The sequence below is a fragment of the Camponotus vicinus genome, unplaced genomic scaffold (assembly GCF_025532165.1).
Source record: "Camponotus vicinus isolate PSW18456_S1 unplaced genomic scaffold, iyCamVici1.0 SCAF_10, whole genome shotgun sequence".
Taxonomy (NCBI): Eukaryota; Metazoa; Arthropoda; class Insecta; order Hymenoptera; family Formicidae; genus Camponotus; species Camponotus vicinus.
The window spans coordinates 7,847,355-7,874,727 of record NW_028141946.1 but is presented as its reverse complement, the minus strand read 5'-3'; the positions used below and the strand labels follow the sequence as shown (position 1 = coordinate 7,874,727).

Genomic DNA, 27,373 nt, shown 5'->3' with positions numbered 1-27,373 from the left:
TAAGTGATTTCCTTAAGTAGAAGTTACTTGCGTAAACTTTGAACGTGAGAATAATATATATTCGCATATTTCTGTCGTCGTAAGTTAAAGCTGTCGACTGTACAGTAGGCGCCATTAATGCCTTAACATATAAAATTGGTCACATTCGGGACTAATAATAATTAGACGCACCCCACACCAAGCTATTCATGCATCATCAGACTATTAGTTAGAGAAGAAACCGACAATATTTGTTTTGAAATTATATCTACAATCTTTTATAAATTACATTTAGAACTGTTAACGAGACAGATGTGTGTGGACACTGTTCCAAAATAATGTCGGTTCCTTCTTGAACTAACAGTCATGATGCATGAGTAGTCTGATGTGATGTGTCTAGCTATTATTAGTCCCAAATGCGACCAATTTCATATGTTACGGCACTATTGGCGCCTACTGTACATAGTTTTCCACGTCAGCCATCTTGGTTACGACGTCAATAGCGCATAGAGAGACCGCAGCTTGAAAGTTATTTCAGATTTCAGAGAGCTTCGACAGCTGCTGTCATTATTCCCATAAAACCGCGAATAATGACAGGATTGCGTCGGATCCGCGACGAGGTTTATGCCGCGTTTCAAGAGTTCCCTTGATTGAAGTGACGCGGCTTCGTCGACAAGAAATGATTTACAGCGACGTAAAGACTTGTGTGTCGGTGCGAATCTCTACTCGCTTCTGACGTCGTAATCTAATACCAGGTAATGTATGTAGATAGGTACGTAGGTGGAAACCTTTAACGCAAATTCCTGGTTAAAATCAGCAACCTTCCACCTACATCCACCGAAGATAACAGTATTGCCCACCGTTTCGCGTATGCGCGAATATCTTAATTCGCTCTATAAATATCGCGATAACGATCGAAGCGAAAAGGAGAGATAACAGGATAGGGAGGGAACAAAAATAGGGGAATCTCGGCGCGGCGCCATCGTACTCCATCGATTAAAAACCGGATACACGTACGATAAAACACGAGAATTTGTTCCACGATAAACGTATACTTGGGAAGCGGAAGAACGCGCGACTGTAAACTTATATTTTTTTTTTCCAGAAGAGAAAATCCCGGAATTATGAAAAGTGCAATTGTCGTGATAAGTACATGCGCATAAATTCAGACAGTTCTAAAGATTGGCGTGTTCCAAGGTAATATAAGATCCTCGTTACGTATGTTTAAGTAAGTGGTTTGCACTTTAAAGAGCATACAAATTGTTCGTGTAAAGTCACAATCATTTTTCTATCGTAAAAACTTCAAGCGGTTGATCTTATCCTGTTGATCACAATCAAACCCGAGAGCTCTACTTCATTCGCGTTTCATTTTTCATCTTATAATCCTTGATTATTCTTGTATAAATAGAGAAATCAAATAACAATAAAATGACTCTGTAAGCTACATTTAAAATAATATTGAATTTTTGCGGCGCTGATCGTAATTGATTTTCTTTATTAAATGGGAGCAAATAAAAATACGCACTTTTAATTTTCTCTTTGGATTTGATAAAGAAAAAAAAAGGGAAACTCTTAATCACACATGCGAGTCGAAATAAAAGCAAACAAGTGTTAACACGGATTGTTAAACAGCGAGAGGGAATAATCTAAAACAATTAAGCTTATCTTCCCGATATAATACGATACGATATAAATCTGTCAAGATTGACACTCTGCGGCAGATTCCCCATATCTCGCTCTTCTTGGGTACAGAAGCGCGGAATCCCAACTTCGTCATGGACTTTTTTTTCGCTCTTCTTTTTCTCGCGTTCTCTTCGTTTAAACACGAGCGAACGGATGAAGTTGGATGTTTTTGTTGGACGATGGAATTCCGCACCGTGCAGCAAAGTAGACAACTCCGTTGGCGATTCCGACGCGCGAGGGATTCGTCGAGAGAGATGAATGGGGAGGCCCTGCTCTATAATGTGTTTTGCACGAATTGGGCCCGAATGCTTGGAATATATATATCGAATAGATCGAATATTTCGGTATAGTCGGGTCAGACGGTCGGTGAAGTTAAAAGAAGTCAGCTGCTGCCGCCGTCGCCGTCGCAGCTGCTCGTCGGTGCCACTTTGTGGCATCCCGAAGGGAACGGCTGGCACATACAACCGGATTTGCGAGAAGTGTGACGGGCGAATAGCTCCGCATGGTTTACGATACGGGAAGTGTGTTTTCGGATCCTCATATTTCACGCGCGAGAAACCTAAATGCGCGCGCGCGCACATCTATTATTATTTATGACTTATTTATTCATTTACCCGCTGTCCCTCAAGTAGATGTTCTCGAGAGACAAAAATTAATATCGAGTGAATAAAATATAGTATTTACTTTCTTTTTGCATTATTTTTCCGAGCTTTACTCGTTCGTAAGAACTGTCATTTTTATTTTTCTAATTATTTCCATGTATTTTAATATGTAATGTTAATAATTCATTTTTCTAATTATTTTCACGTATTAATATGTAAGTATTAATATATTATAATTAAAATTCATATTTTGCAACATATCAATTTTATAAATTACTACATGTAAATTGCTACATTGTTGCGGAAACCGGTTTGTTTGTTCCAAGCGCGAGTTTGAACCGTAATACTTTTTCCAGAGAATGAGAAAGTATACCACGTACATTTTATCAATAAATATATGTCGACATGAATAATCACAAGCGTTTTAAGAAACATTCTATTATAATTATTGAAAATATTATTCGACTTCTCTACATGAACAATGAAGAAGAGAGCTAGCGCGCGAAGTTTTCAGCTCAACTTCACCACAATGCACATTCATCGTTCACACAGCTTGCTACATTGTTAAGGATGCTCATTTCCAGCAAGTACCGACACCTTGAAGTGACTCAAAATATCAATGTCCTATATATACGCGTTTATATTTAAGTATACCTAGGGACGCGCGCGCGGTTGACGGATTGGGTTGGACAGTCGTGACTGCCCGACGAGGAGAGAATGATGAGGGGGAAAATACCAATAACGGCAAGGAACCGACCGGAAGTTGCAGTGTTGCCAACAAAATCGGCTTCACAACGCTGCCCGCATACTCGATGATATAAAAATGGCCGCACATTCTTGCTTGGTACATACTATTACGTGATGTTCTTTGTCACACACTCTCTTTGTCTCTCTCTCTCTCTCTGTTCTCTTCGTGTCTTGGCACATTCTTGCTCATTTTTCCTCCCTTTCCCCCTCTCTTTTCCTTTCCTCCCATCTTCTCTGCCACCCGTTTGTCTCTTTCTTTCTTCCACTGTCGATTTTTCGCCCGGCAACACTCTCCTCTTCCTTTATCCTAATGCGACCCCTGGCTATATTCTTCCTTTATACTTAGTTTTTCTACACACTTACGTGTGGCGCGTCGATTAATAATGGGCCTGCTTTACAGTGTTGCACAGCGGTTTCGACGCTGGTCGTTTTATTCGTGCGATCGTTATTACTATGTTGCACAGCCACCGCCGGCGCAAAACCAGTTTTTGATCCTCGCTCTATGGTAAGTTATAGCTGCCCGGTTCGTCTACTACCTTGTTCGTAAATATAACGCGCGGATATTTTCACGCGCGCCTAGAAATGCTCGACATTACCTATGTCGTTTAATTGTACTTTGGACATATGATATTTTGCACGTTACGAAATGTTTAAATATCAATATATCAATATTATAATCGTACGATGTAATCTAATATGCGGGGATGTCGACGCCGATATCCTCGATAATATCGTAATAAAACGACCTCGTCCTGCATATCAACAAGGGATGCGTTTCCAACAAGCTGAAAAAAGTTTAAAACTTTTTTTCAAACTCCCCGATCCGTCTTTCGTATGATGGCTAAAAAGTCGCGAGAATTTTTTTTACGGATTAAAACAATCTCTTCTCTCTTATCTCTGAGGATAAAAGAAACTTGTGAAAGTTTTTCAAAATTTGTTGCACATAAAAGAATGAAAAATATAAGTATTTTTTAAGATCAACAATGTGACAGCTAAAAAAAATTTTCTTCAAGAATATTAATCATGCTTGGAACTTCCCTTATATTCTTTTTTGCATCGATATGATATCTTTAATTAAGGTAAGTGTAGCATTAAGACTTTAATATCGCCATAATTTTGCCCCGACATTTTCGATATCATCTAGCTTCTCAAAAATCGAGAAGTCTCGAGATGGTTTATTCAAGGAATGTTCTTTATTCTTCTCTTTCCTTCATGGTCATGTTCTTTCTACGATTTTTCGCACGCATTTTTCGATTCTTCATACGTTTGTCGGTGCCTTCGCAACGAATCTCTTTTGTTCCTCGACAAGATGGCTTTCGAAGTAGAGATTGAATTCTGCACTGCTAACAAATGCGCTTCAACCAGACTGTTGCCTGAAAAGAAAGGAGCTCAGAGACGTACAGAGAGCGTGTGGTGCCCCAGAACGAGCACAATGTAGTTAAGCTCTCTCCTTTCATACCCAGAGGATTTTTTCCGAATTAAATTAATCCACAACATATCTGTGTGTATTGCATGAAGTCCTAAATCCTTCTTTTGTTAAAAATATACTAAATAAAAGAATATATTTTCCCATTCATAATTTATCATTTCGTTAATTATCAATTTTTTTTATCTCTCGAGTGAATTGGTTTGTCTAAAAAAATTCTAGTTATCTGAGATTAGTAAGAGGAATAACGTTGCTCAACAGCCTTATTATATCAATATTTCAAATTCAGTTTTGATGAACAAGTATTCGCAACTTTGAGCGAACATTGAGGAATTTATTACTGACGGAATCCGCGTCGATACAAACAGAAAATTGAATCGCAAAGTTGAAGTAAAAGAAGTGCATCCACTTAACACGAACAAATCAACAGTTGTGAAAAATTCACATTACATTTTTCATCGAATGAATAAGTAGGAGCAAATAATTTCTCCGTCCTTGCAGCGCTCCCATAGACTGACATTCGAAGGCATCTGTGTTCTGCCGTTTCCCCGCTGTTCCCCCAGTCTATATCTCTGAAGGGACCCACCTTCTTGCAACCTTGTAGTCGCCATGACGGCTACATCATGGTTTTATAATGGTTGCTGAAGTTATGCGAGAACAATAATTTTGACGCTTGTGGACAATTTTCGATAAAACTATGACAGTTGACCATCGATATTTCATTGCTCGCGATCTCTTTTTCGAATTTTTTTATTTGTAAAAAGGAAAATCTTTCTATCGTAATGCATAATTTAAAAAAAAATTGTCCAAATAATTTACAGGTACAAAAATATATTATTACGAGCAAAATATGAGGAAAATATTCACACATTTTTAAAAAATAATATTTTATAAATACATACATATGTATGTATGGAATAAAAAGATTTATATAATATTTATATAATATTAATATGCAATAACAGAAATAAAGAAATTTATGGAATTATAATTTTTAATGATTGCAATTAAAAAACAACATTAAACTAAACAAATCTCGAATACTTTCTTCAAAAGAAAAAATAGTCAAACGAAAAACCTCTGCATTATACACTAATTAAATTGCAGCTCGCGTCTATAATAATTTCCAGAAACCCCTTAAAAAAGAATCGCAATACGCGTTTACTAAAATACTGCCACTCCGCGAGATTAAGCTTTGCTTCGTACTTCCCTTTTTCTGTGCACTTTATTTTTTACCAAGCATTTTAACCACGGCACGTTATTTCTCTCTGCCCGTCGGTGATGACTCGCAAAATTTATAAAACATTTCGCTAAAATATACTTTATTGGATTATTCGCTCGTTAATTAAAATTATTAATGCGACAAAATATATTTGCCCTCCTTTTTCTCTCATGTTATAGTTTTCTCTTATAAAGTTGACCTGACGTTTTTCCGCGAAAATTCGATTGGAGATCAACCATTCGTCACCCGTTTTTTAATTTTCGATATTAACACGTCGGGTGCTATATCGCCACTGGTGGAATATTCTCTTTCTATGAGAGAGAGCTCGTACGTTCATGGGACATATACATTTTGCCTTCAGCGACGCGCGGCCATTCGCGTGATATTTATATGACGCTACACACAAGTTATATATACGGACTTTACATCAATCAAACGTATTTGTTCTCTCGATGCAACATCAATTACCTTAAACAAGATAATTTCTTGTCTTTGTTATATATTTGTTGTAATAATTCTTTTTTATATAAATATCGAAAATATTATCGTAATATTTCATTTAGTGTATCGATCGTTATATTTTCAGCCAAAAAATCCTTGTTCAAATAAATTTCGTAGATACGCGATAACGATTTTAGAATGCAAAAGTTTAAAAAAAAAGTGTAATAAAATATACGTAATGAATGAACAAATTACTTAATAATGAAATAAAATAAGCGAAGAAAGAAGCGAAATAATGCAAAATTCTCTGCATTCTTAAATTATCTTGCTGAACGAAACCTCATATTATAAGTTTGAATTTCTGTGATTCACTCTTTCTCTTTTTCAAGCGCTTCAATTACCATTGTACTCTATGGGATGGGCATCGAAATGAGTTTCGCATCAGACGAAAGCCATTAACCGCAGTCTGAAATTTGCTCAATCCGAAGAACGAGCAGGACAGAAGATAAAATTAATCTTGTTGCATGCAAATATTTTATGTTATTCTTCGCAATATAATGCTTTGTTTAAATATTTAATTAATCTAAAATTTAAATTTGTAAGAATTATATGAATATATTTATATCCTTTGTAGTAATTGAGTAATATTAATCTAATTAAATGATTATTAAAAAAATTCAGACATATGTCACTTGTGAAATTTTACATTGTTTTAAAGGCATTAAAATGCCAATCATTTTTAAAAATTCATGAAGGAATTCTAAATATTCACAATTTGTGAAGCTCGGAAGTAAACGGACAAACCTTCCTGACATCTTGATTGTATACATATATTCATGTATTGTATTTTTGATTTAATATATTTTAACATCCATATTCAATTCATGTATGCGTGGGTACGCTTGTATGTAACAAATTCAATATTGGAAAATAGAAAATTCTGTTTCTTATTAAAAATTTAATAAAATATTATACGAAAAAGTTTAAAAATATCTAACGACTATAAAATTGCAATAAGATTAAAAAATGCATGATTTAATAAATTTATAATTAACTTTAATGAAAAAATATTTTTACAATTCTGTGAATCGAAATATATATATGTATATTTTCTAAGCATTTTAAGCATTTAGATTACTGTTTTTAACGGAATCATTTAAAATTATATTAATTTATAATTTTATTGAAAGTTCCTGTTTTAAATCTCTAGGTGAGAAATCATTTGTTGCCTACTGAAGTACTATAAAATAGAAATTCGATTCCTAGATAAATTAAACTTTTCGAAATCTCCTAGAATCTATAAATATGAGAAAAATGAGATTGAAAATAGAAACAAGATTTGAACTCGGGTTGCTCCATCTTCGAATATTTCACGGATGAACTCATTCTCATCGACTTGATGTCAGCTACGCATCAGTTTCGAGCAACACGATACATTTAATTTAACGCTCGCGAACATTGGACAAAGCTGTCCATTTAAATCGTATTTCCATAGTGAAGCATGGAATAAAATTCCAAGTTGATCGCCCATATCTAGTACATTGTAACTTTCTTTTATTCTAATTTTCCCGAATTCTGCTTGCAAATTATGAAGGAAACTAACGTAAAGATCGTTGCCAACAAATTTAAGATGTTCGCAAATTTGGAACTTTATCTTTAATAATTTAACATCTTTGGGAAACTGACGGAAGTTTCCTTGTAATGTGTTTTAATGAGATGAGATCCAACGATGCTTGGAGATAAATTACGCTTATTTATATCCTTTAACAAGTTAAAGGTAAACGTCAGGTTAAATTATTTGTAAGAGGATGATTTGCGAATAATTTCGTATGAAGAAAAAGAATTTCCTTTCTTTTTACCTCAATCGATGTACTTAAAGTTTAAAAATCGCAATGCTTGGCTGCATCGAAATGTTTCTTTAATATCTTGAAATGTGTTTTTTAATGATAAAAATGTTACGGATGGAAAACTTGATTCAAAGGTTTTATCTGATCTAAAAATTAATCGACACTTTTTTCCGCTGTTTAATAGGAAGAATTAAATTATATACTTAAGATGTATATTGGAACGCCTCTAATAAAACATTTTCAGATTCCGTGTGATTAACGCTTGATGTCAGGAAGTCGATTGAGCCTTTGTTTGCCGAGCAAACAATTTCACGTGCAAACCAAACGCACAAAGTCGACTGACGAACATTCGGCGATAAAAGAAATGCGCGACTCGTCTAGTTGATAATTTCGAAGCAATGATTCAAGATTAGATGGTTCTATGCATACTTCACTTCTTCTTAAAATCTGAAAAAATCCTTTCATTTAAATCATTTCACGCGGAATAATCTCTCACTTTTCGACAGAAAATCGCAAATTAATTCTCCGATGGAAAACGCCAGCTCATTTATGATTCATACCAAGAATGTTTTATAAACTCGATATTTGGAATAATAATATTTCATGTGCAAAGAAATATATATCAACTATCAATAATTTTTATTGCAAAAAATATTCTTCTTTTTTCTAGAATTATTATATGGATCTATTATTATATGAATAATATTTTAAGAAGTATATTTACGACTTATCCCCATATATACATAATTAAAATCCATTATAAAATTTTAATCATACATGCAAAGGAATTTTTGCTTGCAAAATTGACCCAGCCTCCGTCCACGCAATTGTCTGCTGGTGTCCAAAAATTAAAAAAGGACGACTCCACACAATATCCTCCTGATCCTCCATCGATTACCACAATACATGTATGAAATGTCGCATTTCCTGCGCACTTTTCTCATTAAAGAGTGAACTTCAGATAGCACATAGGGAGGGACTCGATTAGTAATCGGCGCGAAACAAGGAAACTCGTTTAACCATCGCACCGATGTAACCCGTTTCGAGAAACAAGTTAGAAACAGTTCCGTACGTGGCTTTAGGTTTTATGACGCGCCTCGATAAATCAGTGCGCGCGATGTAAAACTTGTTGAAAGCAGCGTGTGCGTGCTTACGATAATCGTGAGAATTACAGTTCGGTTTACGATAATCGATGTCTTAGAAATTAATTATTCCGGAGTCACATGTAGCGAATTAGAGGGCCACGTGAGAAGCAATCGAGCGGAAAATGAGATGGCTTTAACCGAAGCACTTTATTACTCCTTATCTGTTCCCCTCAGAAACGGGACATCCCGTTTTCTCTTTTTGACACTAACACGATCGATTCCTTTTCGAATATCGGTTTTTTTTCTCTCTTTTTCGTTATTAAATTAATCACTTAATTAAACGAGAATATATTGAGATAGTATCCGCAATGGTTATTAATAATAATCATTTTGCTAACGGCCATTCATTAATTAATCATTAAGAATGAGCATTTTGTGGCTCATTAAAATTCTCTGTCTTGTCAGTAATTATTTCGGGTAGCCTAACAAAAGCTTCACGTGTGTCGATTAATGTTTTTGATAATAAACGAGAAATTCTGCCTCGGATTATCACCATTCGTGAACTTTATGCGTCAGGGAACTCATTTTATAGACGTATATATTCTTCAAAAAAGGATAAAAATCACAGTTATTTTTTTTTACAAATATCCGGATTTAAGTGAAACATTAAGATTGCAAAGTTGCTTTTTTAGAATTTTAATAATCGTTATTAGACATATTTTTGTTTTCATTATAAACATCTTATAGGATACTTAAAAGCACATCGAGGAAGCTATCTACTTTTAAAGAAAAATACAAAATAATTGCAGAGTACAAATTTATGAATAAAAAATGCAGAAAGCGCTTCGATGTAAGATATTGGAATTATTGGCCTTTCATATTTATTGTACGAGTTTAAAATCATCAATAAATTGAGCGATAAAATGCGAGAGAGAAAATGCATTCATTTCAGAAATTATCTGTGAAATGTAATAAAAACTCTTTTAGATACATACATATAATTGAAGATTATAATGTATTGCAAAACAGATAATACCGACATGTGTGAGCCGACATGCGAAGAGACAATGTTTCGATAAAGTTACCTCTCACCGAGATATATGTATACCAGTCTATCCGACAATTCACGCAACACGCAGCAAGCGAAAGCGCAACGGTGCAATTTTTTAATTGCTACATAGACGATGTTGTATTCCCGGGCGCCATTAAAGCGTGGGATTAATGGGCGGAATGTACAATGATAAAAAATAAATTTGCGAAAGAAACAGAGATAGATAGAAAGAGAAAGAGAACCTTCGGCTTGCTGTCTGATCATGGATTTTCGCCTCTTGAACTCCAACGTAAAAAAAAAAGTTTCTTGGCATAAATCGATTGAGCAATTATTTAATTCAAATCAAATTTGTTATTATTTTAATAGAATATTAAAAGAGAGAGGAGATGAGAAAGCGGAATATATAGTGTCTATATATGTTTAATATTACTATGAATATAATATCTTTATTATATTCCATGAATCGAAATTTTTTTTTACTTCAATTTTCAACCTAACATTTTGCTTTGATATTTTAAGCACATAATTAGATCATTTTTTATCTATAATTTTGCTGAAAATCCCTTTTAAATTTCAATAAATAGAAAACTTCGTTTATTATCTATTTGAAATTCAAAGGAAGCAATCTTCTATATAAATTAAATCTATCGAAATCCTCTAGAATCTATAAACGTGAGCAAATTGAGGTTGAAAGTAGGAGCAAATTGAGGTTGAAAGTAGGAGCAAAATGAAGAGCCACTTATCAATTTGGAATATTACATTTGGACAAGGACTGAAAGGAACTGAATCACTTTCATAAAATGAGCACTTTTTTATTTACATAAAACTGGTTCATCATTCTTTTATTATTAAAAATTATTCAATAAATCATGTATAGTTAAGATAAAAATTCTCGAATTTTTCCTGAAATATAGACAGTAAACAAAGTTTTCCACTTGGAGGTTTAAAGGAGAAGTTCTTGGATAAAACTACAAGTAAAATGGTTTCCAAAGAAAGAGTAATCTGACTGAAGTACTGAAATAGATGTTGGAATGAAAATGAGGATAAAAAAATTCTGTCTCTGGTGGTGTACTGCAAACTCGCAAGTGATCATAGTGAATGCTATTGTGTTGCTGATTACTAATTTGGTCCATTATCGATCGCACGTAAAATAAAAGCAAATTTATCAGACTAATTTTTATAAATTCGTCAACTATTTTTAATAAGATTCCATAAGAATTCTCTGATTTTCCAAAATATAAAAGAAATTTCATCAGAATTTTTCAGATTTTTCTATAGAGGAAAGATAGACGCTTTGTTTTATATTTATTGTCATTGGTATTATTTCTTATATCCGACCATTCTATTTGAAAAATCGAAACCGTATACATATGCACACAATACCAATCAAAAGTATTGCATCATTTATAGAAATAGGGAAGTCATTATTTTAGTGAATAAGAAAATATATATTTTCAATATTGCTAAATTATATTTTATTACCGTTGTTTTATACTTTAATAATTCTATGAACATGAAAATAACTGGGGAAAAAATAAAAGCTTAATCATATTTGCTCCTGTATGTTTTTTGAGGGTGAAGCAATATTTTTGACTGGTACTGTATATAACTCCAATATCGGAAATAAAGTGCAGACAGAAAAAATATTTTAGTTCATTCGATATCGAGAAAATATTGACAACCTAAAATATCGGTTCCTACATTCATTTGAATTTAATCAATAAGGAGCATCATAAAAGCTGCGCTAAAATCGTGCAATGATTATAGCTGCGCGTCGCGTCGTTAAATTTGTCTGCATCGATCTCGTCGCGATGCACATCTGCTCGAATTTTTATTCGACCGAATAAAAATATATCTACCAATGCGAAGCGTCGAAGTCACCGGGGCAACGCGCGATTCTGTTCCCGTATATCGAGAAAAAAAAGCAGTTCGCGTATATAAACGTTTGCGCACAAAGGGCAGAGACCTGCCCGATAGAGTCGGAGATGGAGTTACGGTATTTCAATAAGAATGCCGTATCGGGAACGCTTTACTTTTGATAGGAGGAGTGTTTTTGACGTCGATACCAGATTCAGTATCCCTCAGTATCATATGTACAGTCGATGCGCCACAAAAAGGACAACGCGGTAGAAAATTCTCCAGATTTTGTAGATTTATTTAAAAAAAAAAAAGTGTGTGTGTGTGTGTGTGTGTGCGCGAGCGCGCGCGCGCGCGATATGAGAATAGAGAAAAATAAATAAGAAAGAAAATAAAAATAAATAATAGAGAAAAATAAATAAGAAGAAAAATAAAAATAAATAAATAAGAAAAGTTATTTAACACGCATAAAAATGTGGAAAAAATTGGACACTTAATTTCACGTGTCGTGCTTTTCGACTCGTGTGTGAATCGTAAATCTAATCGTTTCTCCATCGTGTTTTACACTTTCGTATATACGCACGGGTGGTCAATATTTTATTTTTCGCTTCCGTTAAACGAGCCTCTTTATTCTCGGCACGTCGACAACGGCGCTTATTGTTAGACGTGTCAATTAATAAATCGCGCTCGGTAACCGACCAGGGGGAAGGGCGATGCTGCGACTTTGCGATGCCACGAAGCTGCAACCGCTCGGCCGCAACGTGATGAAAGCCAATGAGATCCGGTCGATGATCCTTCGTGGTTTTTATAACGGATCCGCGAATTGGTTCTCTCGAGTCGACTTCTCTCTCGTGTCACTTAAACTGGTCGACACGTGTCGTACTCGCGAACCGTCTTACCACAAAATTGCAACGAAGTTTCTTCGCTTCGCTTCACGTTTAAACGGCGATCTTACAGCTTACAGCTTGCTGCTACCTTGCGCCTTATTTGCATAATTCGCGATATATCTACAGAGTATGTATCAGTCAGGCAGTTGAATTAAATGTCAGACTGCGTTTGATGCATTATCGAAATGTGTTGCAATTATGTATGTTGGGCAACCATTTCTTGACTCATGCCGATCGGCCGTTTTCGAAAAAAAAAAAGAAAAAAATTGCCGACAGTATTAATTTTAAGATCAGGAACTTTGTTGAGTTCCGTGCGGTTATTAGCGCGAAGTATGTAGATAAAGTTGTATTCACGGAATCGTGCAAGCGTATCGGCCGTATTTTTTCACGTAACTTTTTTTCGACTTGTGACACACGAGCAGACACTTGAGTCTTGATATTTTTTTCTTCGAATATACAATAAATGCTTCGCCAGTCAAATTTTTGACGTTACTTATAAACGACTACTCCAAAAGTATGCGGAGGATACATATTTAATGTACTTTCTCACAGATGCAATTCCAGATGCAAATTTCTCGAGTATTACGGCCGTGAGATATTTCACAAACTTCTGGTATACTTCGTGTCTGTGTACAAATTGGTTTTCCCTTCGCTTCTGTTAGAAAAAAAGGCAGCGAAATAAAATTCGCCTCCTTTTTTCCAGAATGCGAGAGCTACTTTCTCGCGAAAATTACAAACTTACGACTCCGAGAAGTCCTTTTCTCCTTTCCTCGATCTAGTCGAGCGCCATGATGTAGCGTAAGATTAAGAACATGTCAGATCCCATCTTGGGAGCCACTTTTCCCACAATATTCTTCAGAGATTACCAGCGGACTTTGCCGTCTCGTATAAAAGAAGTCAAAGTCACTGCGGTTCTCCAGCCAATTCGCATTGCCCTTTTTGAACACATTCATCCCACAATCTCAAGATTATTTTCTTCCTTCACAATCTTGAGATCGCCTCGCCTCGATCCCGTTATCCGCGTGAAATGCAACTTTGTCCGCGATTAACGCGTAGTAATGCTGATTTATCATTGCGTATCTCGTGTAATTATATATGTAAAATTCAACTATCGGAAAGTGATGTCTTTTTCCACTCTAACTAATTATATGAATTTACAATCGAGTGTAAAATATGTACATACATACAAAGTTTATCGGCTTGTATATTAAAGAGCTGCTATTAGTTGTGAAATGCGTATACCGTCGTTCTTACTTTCTTATTCGCGTACAATATCATTGCATACATGAAATAAATTTTATAAAATGTAATAAAAAACATATAATTTATATAATTATTAATTTATATAATTTATATTATATATATATATATATATAAAATATATATAAAGTATATATATTATATTATTAATATATATATAAAATATATATTAATAATATATATATTAATAATTTTATATATACGTATAATTTTAAAACGAGCAAAAACGTATAAGAGCGAAGTCAAAATAAATACGTGTAACTGACAAAAACAATTGTACGAAATTGGAAACATCATTAGCACATGGATTATCGCATTTGCATATTCTACATGTATGAAAGTTCTATCCAGCAGTTCTGGAGAATAGCAATAGAGAGTATCATATGTACTTGTGCGCCCTCGAGAGGGCGCTCTCTCTCGAGAGGAACTGCTGATTCTCTACCAGAATCGTGATAACGATTATGGACTTTGATAGTGTTCGAAAATTCCGTTTATCCCTTAGATGTCGGAATAAAAAGGACATGAGAACTCATTCAAAAGTGTTATCATATTTCGTATGTCATTTGCTTGTTTATCTTTAAAATATTTTATATTTCTGTGTTACTTTTTCCACGAAATATCACATTCTTTTTGATTCCATTATATAAATTTGGTAAACATAAATACTTTTTTATGCGAACAAGATATTGATATAAAAATATTTCTATATATATAAATATAATATTAAGAATAAATATTGTAAACCTAGTAATACTAACAAAAATATCTATTTTAAAAATAATTTATTAATTTAAATAAAAAAAAGATAATCACACACAGATGCTACACAAATATTTTAATATATAGACCAATTTGCACCACAATTTTTATATCTAGATATTATAGCATTGATCATTAGACAGAAAACAATAATTTTCCAGAAAAAGATGCTTTTAAAGTAGAGAAAATCGATTATAGTTTAATATTAAATAATTATATTACAATAAACAGAATTAAAGATTATCAATAATCGTTGATGTTTTTAACATGTAACCGATTATAAAGATCATTTTTATGAGCGATTATTTGGCCATTAATTCTTTTTCTAGATATCACTCTATCTTTTAGCAATATATGGTGAATGTTTTCAAGAATTTAAATCTTCTATCCAATATTTTACCAAATCGATCAAAAGTATACTCATAGAAGTATACTCATGTAATTCGAAATTATCGAAAAAAATTTTCCGTTTCCTCTTTTATTGTGTTGAAAGTTTCCAAGGCTCGAAATCTTAAAGAAAGTCTCAGGTAAGAAAATGTGCATACCAGCTGTCTTCATCGAATGTTGCATAAAGAGATTTTCGGCCGAAGTCGAAATGACCAGGGGGTTTATTTAGTAGTCTTAACTGAGAAATAAACTACTAAATTATAAAATTGTATATCTTTAAAACTGTATATCTTTAATAATCCTCAATTATATTATATTATTTTTTATTTAATACTCCATAATGCTAATTTATAATATATGGTCAAGAAGAAAGAAGGAAATATCTGTATATTTATTGCCTTATTGCCTATGTAAAAGCAATAATATAGTAGTATGAAATAGTAATGCCTCCTAGAACTAAAGCAATGCCTACAATAATGAGTTGTACAATATGCTCTCAGCGATTTATCGTTTGACTATTGGCGATGCATAGCAAGAACATAAAGATTTCTCTCAAATAACGCGTTAGATTTTATGTATTTAAATTATGTGGAATATCTGATGTGCTTAGATAAATATGCACGCGTGAATGCACACATATTTATACATATGTATAATTATATTGTATACATATGTATAGAATATATGTATATTATACATATGTATAGTTATATTGTATAATTTCGTTTGAAAAGTGTTATTATAAAAAAAAGAAAAAACTGTCATGTGTGACTTAAACAATATTTATTAATATGAGAAAATTAATACCAAACGTTTTCAAAACTGCCAAATATTTAAGAAAAATATTTTTAACAATCTTTTATCATCATAATTCACTATAATAAAATGAAAAATGTAATTCTAAGATTCTCTCAAATTCAGAGGAATGTTCCAAAAATCCTCTATGAAGTGTTTTTATGCAAATTTAGCGTTTTCAGATATCACATTCATCACCGTCTGATTTGAATATTTTTACCTTAAATTCGGCGACCTAGAAACCCCTCGAAGTAATTTTCAGATAAATTCAATGATGCTCAAGGTATAAAAGGTATCAAATCATTTTTTTCAACACTTAAAAGAACTAATGAATAACATTAATCTAATAAAATTTATTTAAAAAAAAGATGCATATATAAAGAGATATTTAATTAAATATAAATTTATATTCCCATGTATGCACATTTATCTCGTTTTATTCAAGTTTAATGAATTAAATAACTAAATTTAATAAGCTTGCGATTAAGATTAATATCATTCGTAATCAGATAAATTAAAGATTATACCGAAATTCGTAATTAGATTATAAATTAAGATTATATGAAATTCGTCAAAAAATTTTCTGATAATCTTTTCTTTGCATGAAAAAGGAAGAGAATTCTATATGTAAATTTAAACAATTATAGTTAATGTGTTACAGGAAATCATAAAATCTTATTATAAAAATATTTCGTCGCAATTTTCAGTAGGAACTTCTTCACGCTTTACGAGTGTCAGACCGCAAATGTCTTATTAAGAGAAGTTTTTATGACGTAGGCCCATTGTTTATTACCGTGAGTGCACGTGTTTTTATTACGGTTGGCATTTCCCGTGCGTCTATCGTTAACCCCAACGACGAAGACACTGCAGCCATTTCGGATGAAACAGCAGACACCTTTTTAAAGAACGGACCGCACGCGTAAAATGGCAAAAATCCAATTCCCGTCATCATTCCCTTGGTCTCATCGTGGTATTTCCTTCTTGGGTTGCGTTAATTGCGCGGCCAGATATATAGCGTGGTAATGACCACTTACCATCGCTATAGCGATTACACTGTAAACGCACGAAATTGGAAGTCATATTATAATTTTCGACCAATTTTGGCTTGTACTCTCTCTTGTGTTCTCGCATCTCATAAATAAAAAAATATATCGTATATAAAGTGCGATTACTGGTGCAAGTTATTAAAAAATATCTGTTTAATATCTGTATTGATACTAATTTCTTACCAATTAATTAATTGTAATTGCATATTACGTATATACCATGTCATTATAACATCTTTTTAAAAAATGTAATGTTTAATTTTTTAAATATATTATAAAAATAAATAATAAAATGGATATATACACTTATGTATATTATATTCATATAATAAATTTGTGTAGTTAATATAATAAATTAATTAATATAATAATAAATAAATTAATATAACATAATAAATTTGTGTAAATTGTTGTAAATGTGTATATAAAAACACAGAATATATAATTTGGGAATTTTTATCAAGAATATGTTAGAACTTTGACATTTCGATTATGACAAAAATATTCTTTTCGACACGATTTATATCGCATTAAACAAGAAAAGCAATAAATTGACAAAAAATGTCAAATGTCTCATAATTGAAAAATTAGTTAGCTCTTTTCACTCATTTTTTCCTTTTACACATACACATGCATGTATGCACTTTTGTAAGATCCAATTCTATTGCGGCGTCACGATAATAATCGTCTCTTAAGTATGCAAATAACATCGGATTGTCGTGAAATCGTGACTGCACAACTCTCATGGATGCATAAATATATAATTGCAGGCAAAAGTGTACGCACGAGTGAACGTGTTACGTTGCATTGCCGGCCTCTTTAATACTTACTTTACTCTAGCAAGTTTGTTGCAGCCTTGAGCTAACTTCGTACCACAGTGTTGTATATGTATATGTCAAATGTAATATGCATAATATTTCTAAGCGCAGCTACATTATAACTACTGATAATATTTTAATGCTAAGAGTTATCTTCGTATCATTAGAGACTCAACATTCCGCGGCAACCGTGCAACGCGTATTCTCGGTTTTCAAATCGGATTTCTCTTTTACGTCCACTGATCGCGGGAAAAACTTTAGGCATCTAGTTGCAGATAACGTTTCACGTAAAACATTGTGCGAAAAATAAAAAAAAGCGAAAAAAAACGGCTGAAAACGTTTTAACTTATATTTTTCATTCGGTGTTTTCATAAAGAATTTTTTTCATAAAAAATTCGTAGCAAATAACAAATATCTTTGTGAAATTTACGCACATTTTAGTTTTCTTCTAGTATAAATTTCTAAGTGCGACGATATATTCCAAGTACTTGATATTAAATTTGATACTAAAATTGAAGAACTTGAATGAACGAATAATTAAATTGCCAAAGATAAGGAATAATCTTTATTTTCTTTTTAATTCAGCCGTAATTTCAAATGTGCTTCAATCGAATGTATTTCAAGGCGCTTAAAATTGAAGATAAATTATTATAAATAATCGCTTTCAATTAGATTTGCATTTTAACGAATAATTAGCTTTAAATTCGATGAAGGCTAATTATTGTATATCTCTCATCTGCATGCTATGTGTATATAATTTTGTTATTATTTACGCACTATAAAGGAAAAAAATTTAGATATAACGTATGTCAACATGCGTCACGTTTAGATTAAAATGCGACCGGATAAAATGGCCGGTTCTTTAAATATGGAGCCGAATGAGCGACAAGAAAATTATCTGCCAATTGCAGCACAATCCAAACGACGTTTCATCGTAATGAGATGTGTGTTCGTACGTTATGAAAGACATTTCCAAGAATTAAAAACAGTCGGCACGATCCCGCCTGCCCATTCATAACTCGGCGCGATAACGATAACGAGGCGATAAGTCAGACTCGTGCCTCGGTTTTCGATTTTATTCGTTATATCGTTGTTGAAAAACTGAAATGATTACAGCGGATACAATTCCAATAAAAAAATCCTTCTAATATTCCGATAAAAAAATTTCAAAGTGAGAAATAGTGAAACGAATGTGTTTGATAAAAAGGGGCGGTCATCATGTAAACAGAGAAATAGCGGTTCTATTAAAAAAGAGAAATTATTTTCTTCTATGAAAATGTTCAATTAAGGAATATCTTTTTTAATATATAAAAAAATATTAATAATTCTATTTAAGATCTCTTGATACCTCGTAGACCAAGTGGTGTACAAGAAAGTCGAAAAATGCTCCAGTCCTGATTTATTGATTACGATGCGTCTTTGTTTAAATGTCTGTATAAAGAGAATTTTATATATAAAAATAAAGAATATAATTTAAAAAAAATTTGTATCACATTATAGGAAATATTTCGAAAAGGAAAAATATATCTGGAAAAATCATGCCTCATTTTATATTGCAAGTTTTATCTTAGAGATTACACGCGCGAAGTTTCTCATAAAATGTCCTTCGTTTCAATGTCTTTTACAAGCATTTAAATCGGAAAGTATTTAACTTGTCTATATAAACTGGCATTAAAATGAATATGCAAGCGAGCGTATTAATGTTAATAAATTATCCAGAGTCTACATCATCTCTTTACACAGTGAAAGGCGCACTGTAGATTTTATGGGTTGACTTCGACGCGTTGCAAATTGGAAATGTTCGAGAAATATACCCATTTAAAACTTATACGATGTAGTTCTTCCGTTACGTCGACTAACCTTTCGGCGACGTGCAGCTTTTCATCGGTCATATACGCATATATACACGCATACAACGACACGTATATTCATTCAGCATAATACTGTGTCATAATATGAATCGGTGCACATTTAGCAGTTAATCTCTCGTGCTCATAATGCGATATATTTTCTCTGATTTTGCAAGTTGCATAAAATAGCAAATATTTAATTAACACAAAATATCAAAATAGAAATTAAAATTAATATTGTAAATTAAAAAACTTTATTTCCTAATCGTTTGAATATTTCTATCTTTGAAAAGCAAAATTGATCATACTACAAAATTTTATAGAAAATTAAGATAAATTCATAGGTAACATTATTACCATCATTTTGTAAGATGGAACTTGAGTGGAATATATTAAAGATCAAAATCAAAATAAAGATGATCGGTGAGAGATATATGGTCTATCTTTTATAAATATTTATCAAAGTTTGTAATAATAATCTTATATAAGAGAGTACATAATCTTTATTTTTTTTCTAAATATGGAATTGTGAGGTAATTGGAAAACACGTTGCTCTTCGGTTGTAATGTAATCGCGATCCAATCAGTAAAATCGAATTTTCGCTGAAGATAAAACAACGAGGATAATCTAAGATAATCCCTATGTAGACTGTAATCGTATTATCAGCTCATTATCACCTGACAAAAATAGCGTAGCGATTTGAGAAGCTCCTCTTAAATTTTAGACTTTAATTCCATTTCAGTACTATACACAAATTTATCCACGCGCGAAAAATCGGCTTTATGTAAGTGTTTCCGCTGTAGAACCAAGCCAAACATAAAATGTTGCAAAATGTATTTTCGAAAATTACTAGAAATAGAGAGACTTTTTATAAAATATATTTAAAGCTTTTACGAGTTAAATGGTAGATATTGTAAACAGAACACTTTGAAGCATATTCTACCACGTTCTTTTTATACGAATGTATCCCTTTGGAAATAGAATGTTTTCATGAAGATTTAAAAACTGTCACAGAGCGTTTCACATCAAGTCGCAACTAAAAACTATCGAAATTCTATCAATTATTGACAACGGTGGATCGTGTTAACACGTTGCGAGTATTAAAAAATTGTATCAAATGTTTGAAATGCATTTCATGCGGTCTCAAACGTTTAGCGTTAAAAAAAAAATTTGGAAATATGTATAAAATATGCGATAACCTGGTTTCGCGATCAATTGGGTCACCAGCATTTTTAACAGCAGTGGAATTTTTTGTGCGTAAAAATATTCAGTCATGGTTTATTGGATATCGCATTAATTTGTCGAATTAATTCACGAGTTATTGGAGCGTAACCGAGAACTATGTATGTCAAACGCTTTTCCCGTCAAATCAGCTTTCTCTGTTTTCCATTGATCACCTCAAAATGTAGCCTGATATAGAGATATATGTAGCGGTTGGTTTACATTTCAGTTACGCATTACGATACTCGGTTGTACGTAAACGCTGGCAATTCACGTATGATCAAACATTCTTTGATGCCATCGATAAACACGAGAAGCGATCAACGCGCTAAATGCGCAAGAAACAGGTATATATAATTACAAGTTTGACAAATAGATGGTTCGCAATCGCAAAATCAAATTACTTGAAATTGCAGACGAGCAATTTCCAAGCCTCACTTAATCAAAATATTCTTCAAATGTAAAGAAACGAACCAAGAAATAAGCAAATAAAAAAATAAAAATTCACTAGTAAATAGATATATTAAATGATAATAAATTTTCCACTAATATGATAAATAGATATGTTAAATGATAATAAATTTTCCACTAATATGTAATAGCCTAATACTTAGTAAATATATTAAACGAAAAATATATTAAACGAAACCAATTATAAAACATTTTTACGATAATGAAATAGTTAAATTCTCAAAAATGTATGTATTTTTAAATGATTTACATTTTTTTTCAGAGCCACGGAATAAATTGTCATAAAAAATTTGCATTAAAAGCTTGAAATTTCCATTTTTACCTTATATATTAATACTATACAAAACGCTAGAATAAAAGAGATTCGAAAAAATTCATTCAATATCCGGAAAAGAAACAATTTAATATAGTTAATTAATTTCGTTGCACTTTTCGACGTGAATATCGAAGCTCGAGCTCGGGGAAGACCAACAGTTTGATTTTAATATTTCAATATATCACTTTTCATCGCAAAACATTGCGGCGGTATTCCTGCGTGTTTTATTCCAAGTATTATCGGCCGCATTTTATCGATAAAAATAATTAATTGTTCCGCATGCAAGGTAGATCAAATCAAAGAGATCAAACGTGAGCGGGTTGAAAATTTACAAAAAGGCATCGGCGGTTAGCAATGCAATTGGTTGCGAATAATTCAAGTGTAACGATCGCAATTATAATCTCGTGAAATTTTATATTTCGGTGGTAATTATAGGATGTATTTGCCGGCAGTTTGTGAATTATGAAATCAATCAGCGGTATTTAAAGCGGCGTTAATACATCGATTTATCAAAACTCTCGTGTTATTTAGTATAATTATGAATATTAATTATTTTTCGTGTAAACATCTCAACTTGGTTGGAGAACATTAATTATCGTAATTTTAAATAATTAAAATATCAATACATATATATTATCGATATTAAAGAAACATGATAGATAGATTAAATACGTTTATGTGTACAGGGTGTCTCTAAAATATCTTAAGTTATAAATATTTCTCGGCAGGTGTTATAAAAATGTCCCATAGTTTATACAGGAATTTTTCAATCTTATCTCTATTCGAAAGAAATTGTTAAAAATAATTTTTGTGCATGTCTCGATGTGTTTCATAAAATAATACAGTAGTAATCCATGCATTTACTTCGATGTACTGATTTATTGCTACACAGCGGGCTTATCGAATCGTCAATGTGCTGTTATCGTTTATTCTCAACAGAAAGGAAGTGATAAAACATTGTGTTTGAATCACAAATCTTGCCAGAAATTTCTCTAAAACTCTGTCACAGACAAAAAATATTCAATAACTGAAAAAGAAGAAAGGAATTTTCAAACCTGTGCATGTGATTTGTCATCCTTGAGAGAAATAGAGTATGTAAATGTCTATTTAAATCTACTCTTTATTACGTAATAACGATTTTCAATATGTTATTTATACCATTTGAAAATAAAAGATAATAACTTTGAAGTCATTACGTGTATCTGACATTTATCCAAACTAAACGTAGAAAGAGCCATAAAAATTACGTAAATGTTTCACGAAATAACCTTTATAATAGCATAAAAAAGGCTTTTATAAATATCTGAATAGCTTTATTAACGAATTTATTTAAAACATTTTTTTGAAAATATTAACTTTTATATTTTACATTAAAATGGAATAACATTCATTTTATCGAAGATATATTGAACGCTATTTAAGAATTCCATAAAATGTTTCTGAAAAATAGAGTTTATATTTGTCTATCTGTATACAATATTTGTTTATATCACGAAACCTTTAGATTTGTTATTGAAAACACTATCGATATACAAGTTCGATATCACATATGATTCGAACGAAATATTTGTTGTCGAAACGCAAACATAAAATTTGACAGAAATTTAAATCGGCGCTTCAATTTCATTAGAATCATCATCTTTAACGCGGAGGAGAGCGCAATCGAGAGACCTTTATCCTTATCCAGGACTCGAAATTTTAGGTCAGCGACTTATATTCATCGGCGATATTTAAGCTAATATCAAAGGTAAACGCACTCGGGGTCACACGAGTATCGATAGCAGCAAGGTATTTTAAAGCACATCTCTTTACTCACCAATCAAAGTGCTTACGTTTCCAAGTAGATGCTTCTATCAATGACCGATAAATACGGTTGGCGCACGGGGGAAAGAGACGGAAAAACACGCTTCTATTTACCACACACGAGACAATGATGGTTCCGGAACGCGTGACGGCACTGATGACACTCGATACACACGTACACCCCGCGCGCGATTTCGCGCTTTCGTTTCCGGCGCTCGGCGATAGCGCGGATATTTACAAAGGCGCGCGCTTTCGATCGTGACATCGATTCGGCATTCGGGCGGCTTTCCATTGTTATTGTCGACCGGCCGATATCAACGGGGCAAGGCAAAGGCGCCCTCGAGAGCACGTCAATAGCTGACTCAGAGAGAGATAGAAAGACCTCGATCTCGCAGCCGAGGGCTAACAATATAAAATACCACGAGCGGCGAGTGTGTTGAAGCCAACCATAATTAGATAGATGTGACGTAAGAAGAAGTCGGCCCGATTAAAGGGGGCCGAAATTGCTTTCGATCGTCATTTTCTCTCTCTTTCTTTTTTTTACACGCAAGCAGAGAGGAGAACGTTGCGTCATCCACGTTATACCATGTACACGCATTTTGGCAATGCGTCGTATCTCACGCGGTTGTTCGAAAATTGACCGTGTCGTACTTAATCGTTTTTATGCTCTCTCCGGCGAGGGGTAAAATATACCAGGTGTTTTGTGCCGATTGATCCGCTCGTGTTCAAGCGGAAAATGATTTCCCTTTCGCGCGATTATTCTATACGAAACATTGTCCTGTGATATAAAAGTCTCATACATTTTTCTCTCTCGTGGAGTACATAAAAAGTTAACCCCTAACTAATAAAGCAATTCCCGCGGACTTCACTGCCTTTGTTTCATACTCCATTTTTTTCTTAATACCCTCTGTTCTGAAAAATTGCACCATCCATTTATCTTTTGCTTAAGTGCTTCTTTCCTGACATTTTCTTTTTGTTACAAGTAACTACATATCGCGTCACATCAATTAATAGTGAAAATTAAAGCACGTAAATTTTGTACAAATATAAAATTTGTAAAATTTTCAGTCAGGGAAAGATAATCTAAAATAATCCTTTTCGCAGAGAGAAATTTGCAAATATAAATAAATTAGAAGGTACCCATATATCTTTAAAATAAATTAAATTTCTAATAAATTTAATTGGCTTTTTGCTAAAGCAATATCTATATTATTTTAGATCTTTTGTATATTTGTATATTTTATATATCATGAGCTTGTCGGTAGTATTACATTATTTTCCGAATAATTTTACAAGCTTTAATTGAATTGATCTAAATCTAATAAAACTTACGTCTTTCTAATCGTACATTAATATAAACATCTATAACAAAACCAATCGCTTCAAATTCATTCCTTTTTTTATCGTTTAAGTGTGCAATAATAATTTCAATTTAAAACGCACGTGCAAACACATCATTATTTCATTTTATCGTAGAATTCGAGGAATCGGAAGTCATAACGTTATATCGTTCGAACGCGACCGCAAATGTGATTTTTCCTAATGCGCGCGCGAGCCCATTTACGAGATAATCAATTGACATTTGGCGTTAATATTGGTAACGGTAATATTTGAATAATCATTGAGCGAGAAATGCAAATCGATTATTCGACTAATGAAGGACCGCGCTGGCGATTATCATTATTACGATGAGGTAATTCGAGCGCGTAAGTAGGTGTCTCGCCGACAATGTCGGTGTCGCGTTTGGTGCGATAACGTTAGTTTATTATAGCGCGCGCGCCCAAAGTCTCGAGTTGCAAACAATAAGACAGACATACTGTATGTTATTGTAGAATGTGATTATAAACTTGGATCGAGTTCAAATTACTGAAACGACTCCGTTTCACGGAGAATTAATCGACGCGAATCGAGCGTTGAGAAAAAAAGCGCCGTTTTCTTGCCCATCTTAAAAATAGATAACGCAACAAGTAAAAAAAAAATTTGCAAAATAGCCTCGTAAATAAAGTCCACGTATCTTTTTTTAGGACAGATATGTGCTTGTGAATGAATACACACATTCATATTTATGATATTCTATATCTCTCAAAGTGCAGGAAACTAATTCAATTTAAATTTATTTTTATCGGCCACTCTTGCCCACAAGGAAATGTCTCATTGCTCCATAAAGAGCAAGCATATTTTTTTTTTAAACAGATGTAAAATATTTAATTTAGCTTTTTCATGCGTACGCTCTTCGTATTTAACTTTTGATGTTTAACTTTTTTTTATACGAACGCGAGGAAGAGTTTTCAGACCGCGAAAAGTTGGAATGTATTTTCTTTCAGTAAATTCTTTCTTGTAATTCAGAAGTCTGGTTACTCTATTTTTTTTAAGAACATATACATATCACAGAACAAAAATTAAAATGATTTAATTAATATTAATATTATAAATATATTTTAATAAATAAGAAAAAATGTCAAATTAAATTTAAATTTAATCGTTGATAATTTTAACTTCTTAATTTTATGTTCCGCATACATTTAAGTTTAGAATAAAAAATTTAAAAAATGGTAAAATAAGTGAGAATAACATTTTCAAAAATAATGTTCAAATTTCATGAAATTTTACCTCTCAAATGAATGTCCATAATGATCAGCGAATCACGACTCAAATTTTACGATAAAACTGATATAGCACAAAATGACAACGATACCCATTTTAGAAAACTGATATTGTATCGCGATAAATAACATTTTTCGTTTGTTTTTCATCTCGCACAAAAACAATTGATTTATTTTTCATGCCCGTTTAAAGTAATAGTTAAAATACGAATCATCCATGTGACAATATCAGATTAATGAAAGATGACGTCGTCTCGTCGCTTTATATTTAGAGGCAAATTTATGACAAGATTTGCGAGCGTGCGATCATTCTTCTCAATCAACATATTATTTTGAGAGTCGAAAACACTGAATGCCATAAATCGAAGAATGAAGCTTGGAAGACAGTATACTTCTCTAGGAAAAATCGTTGATTGAAATATCGAACCGATTTCTGATATCGCAATTTAAATTGGTCGAAAATAAATTTTGACTTTTCAATATCAAATCTTTGATTGTCTATCGTTTACGAAAGAGAATATATGTGTAGTTAATTATAAAAAAAAGTTATTATCTTTGTATTCACCGCCAATCTTGCTCTATTTTTCAACTAAATAACTATCTTTCTGAATTGAATTGTAAATCGGTTATTTTTTTCGTTACTTTTTCTATTTTTGAAATGTAAGTTTCAGCGCGAAAATATAACAAATCAAAGACGATGAAAAACAATATCTATATTATATTACGTGATACTATTCTCTTGAAATAATGAAGACAAAGCTGTAAATTATTGTGGTATCGCTTTTAAAGTAAACGATTAAATTATGTCGAGACTTGAAAATGATAATCGAATGTGTTGAAAACACAAACGCGACGATAATAACTTCTCGTAAACAAGCTGATTTGTCGTGAGAATTAGAACGATTAGAATTAAACTCTCTTTTCCTCCTCACGTCGCTAGAGAGATAGAGCTCCTTACAGAATGTTTTCGAAGTGAAAAGATCCGCATTATATTGATTAATTGGCAGTGATGGTGCACACACAGACTCAAGTGTTTTCAAGCGCAAATTGCACATGTAAACAGGAAACTCGTGAAATTATGGCGACACTACTTGTAACAGAGTTTCGCATATAGGCTTTTAACTTCTTTTTTTTCGGATTATTTAAAAAAAATATACCTTTAAATATAAATTGCGTAAAATTTCAGTCAGAGAATATTATGGTCAGTTTACCAGGGA

At 32.7% G+C, this 27,373-nt stretch overlaps 1 protein-coding gene across 6 annotated transcripts in view; it reads right to left on the bottom strand.

Moving 5' to 3' along the window:
- The window catches only part of LOC145961086 (insulin receptor), a 74,591-nt gene that overhangs the window by 23,988 nt on the left and 23,230 nt on the right, over positions 1 to 27,373 (bottom strand). The window contains exon 1 of one of the 6 annotated variants that reach the window (XM_083080929.1): positions 23,567 to 23,847. The exons of the other annotated variants lie outside the window; for them this stretch is intronic. The gene's annotated coding sequence lies outside the window, so the exon portion shown is untranslated. Of the gene's footprint in view, positions 1 to 23,566; positions 23,848 to 27,373 lie in introns of those variants that run through there. 6 annotated transcript variants of the gene reach the window in all.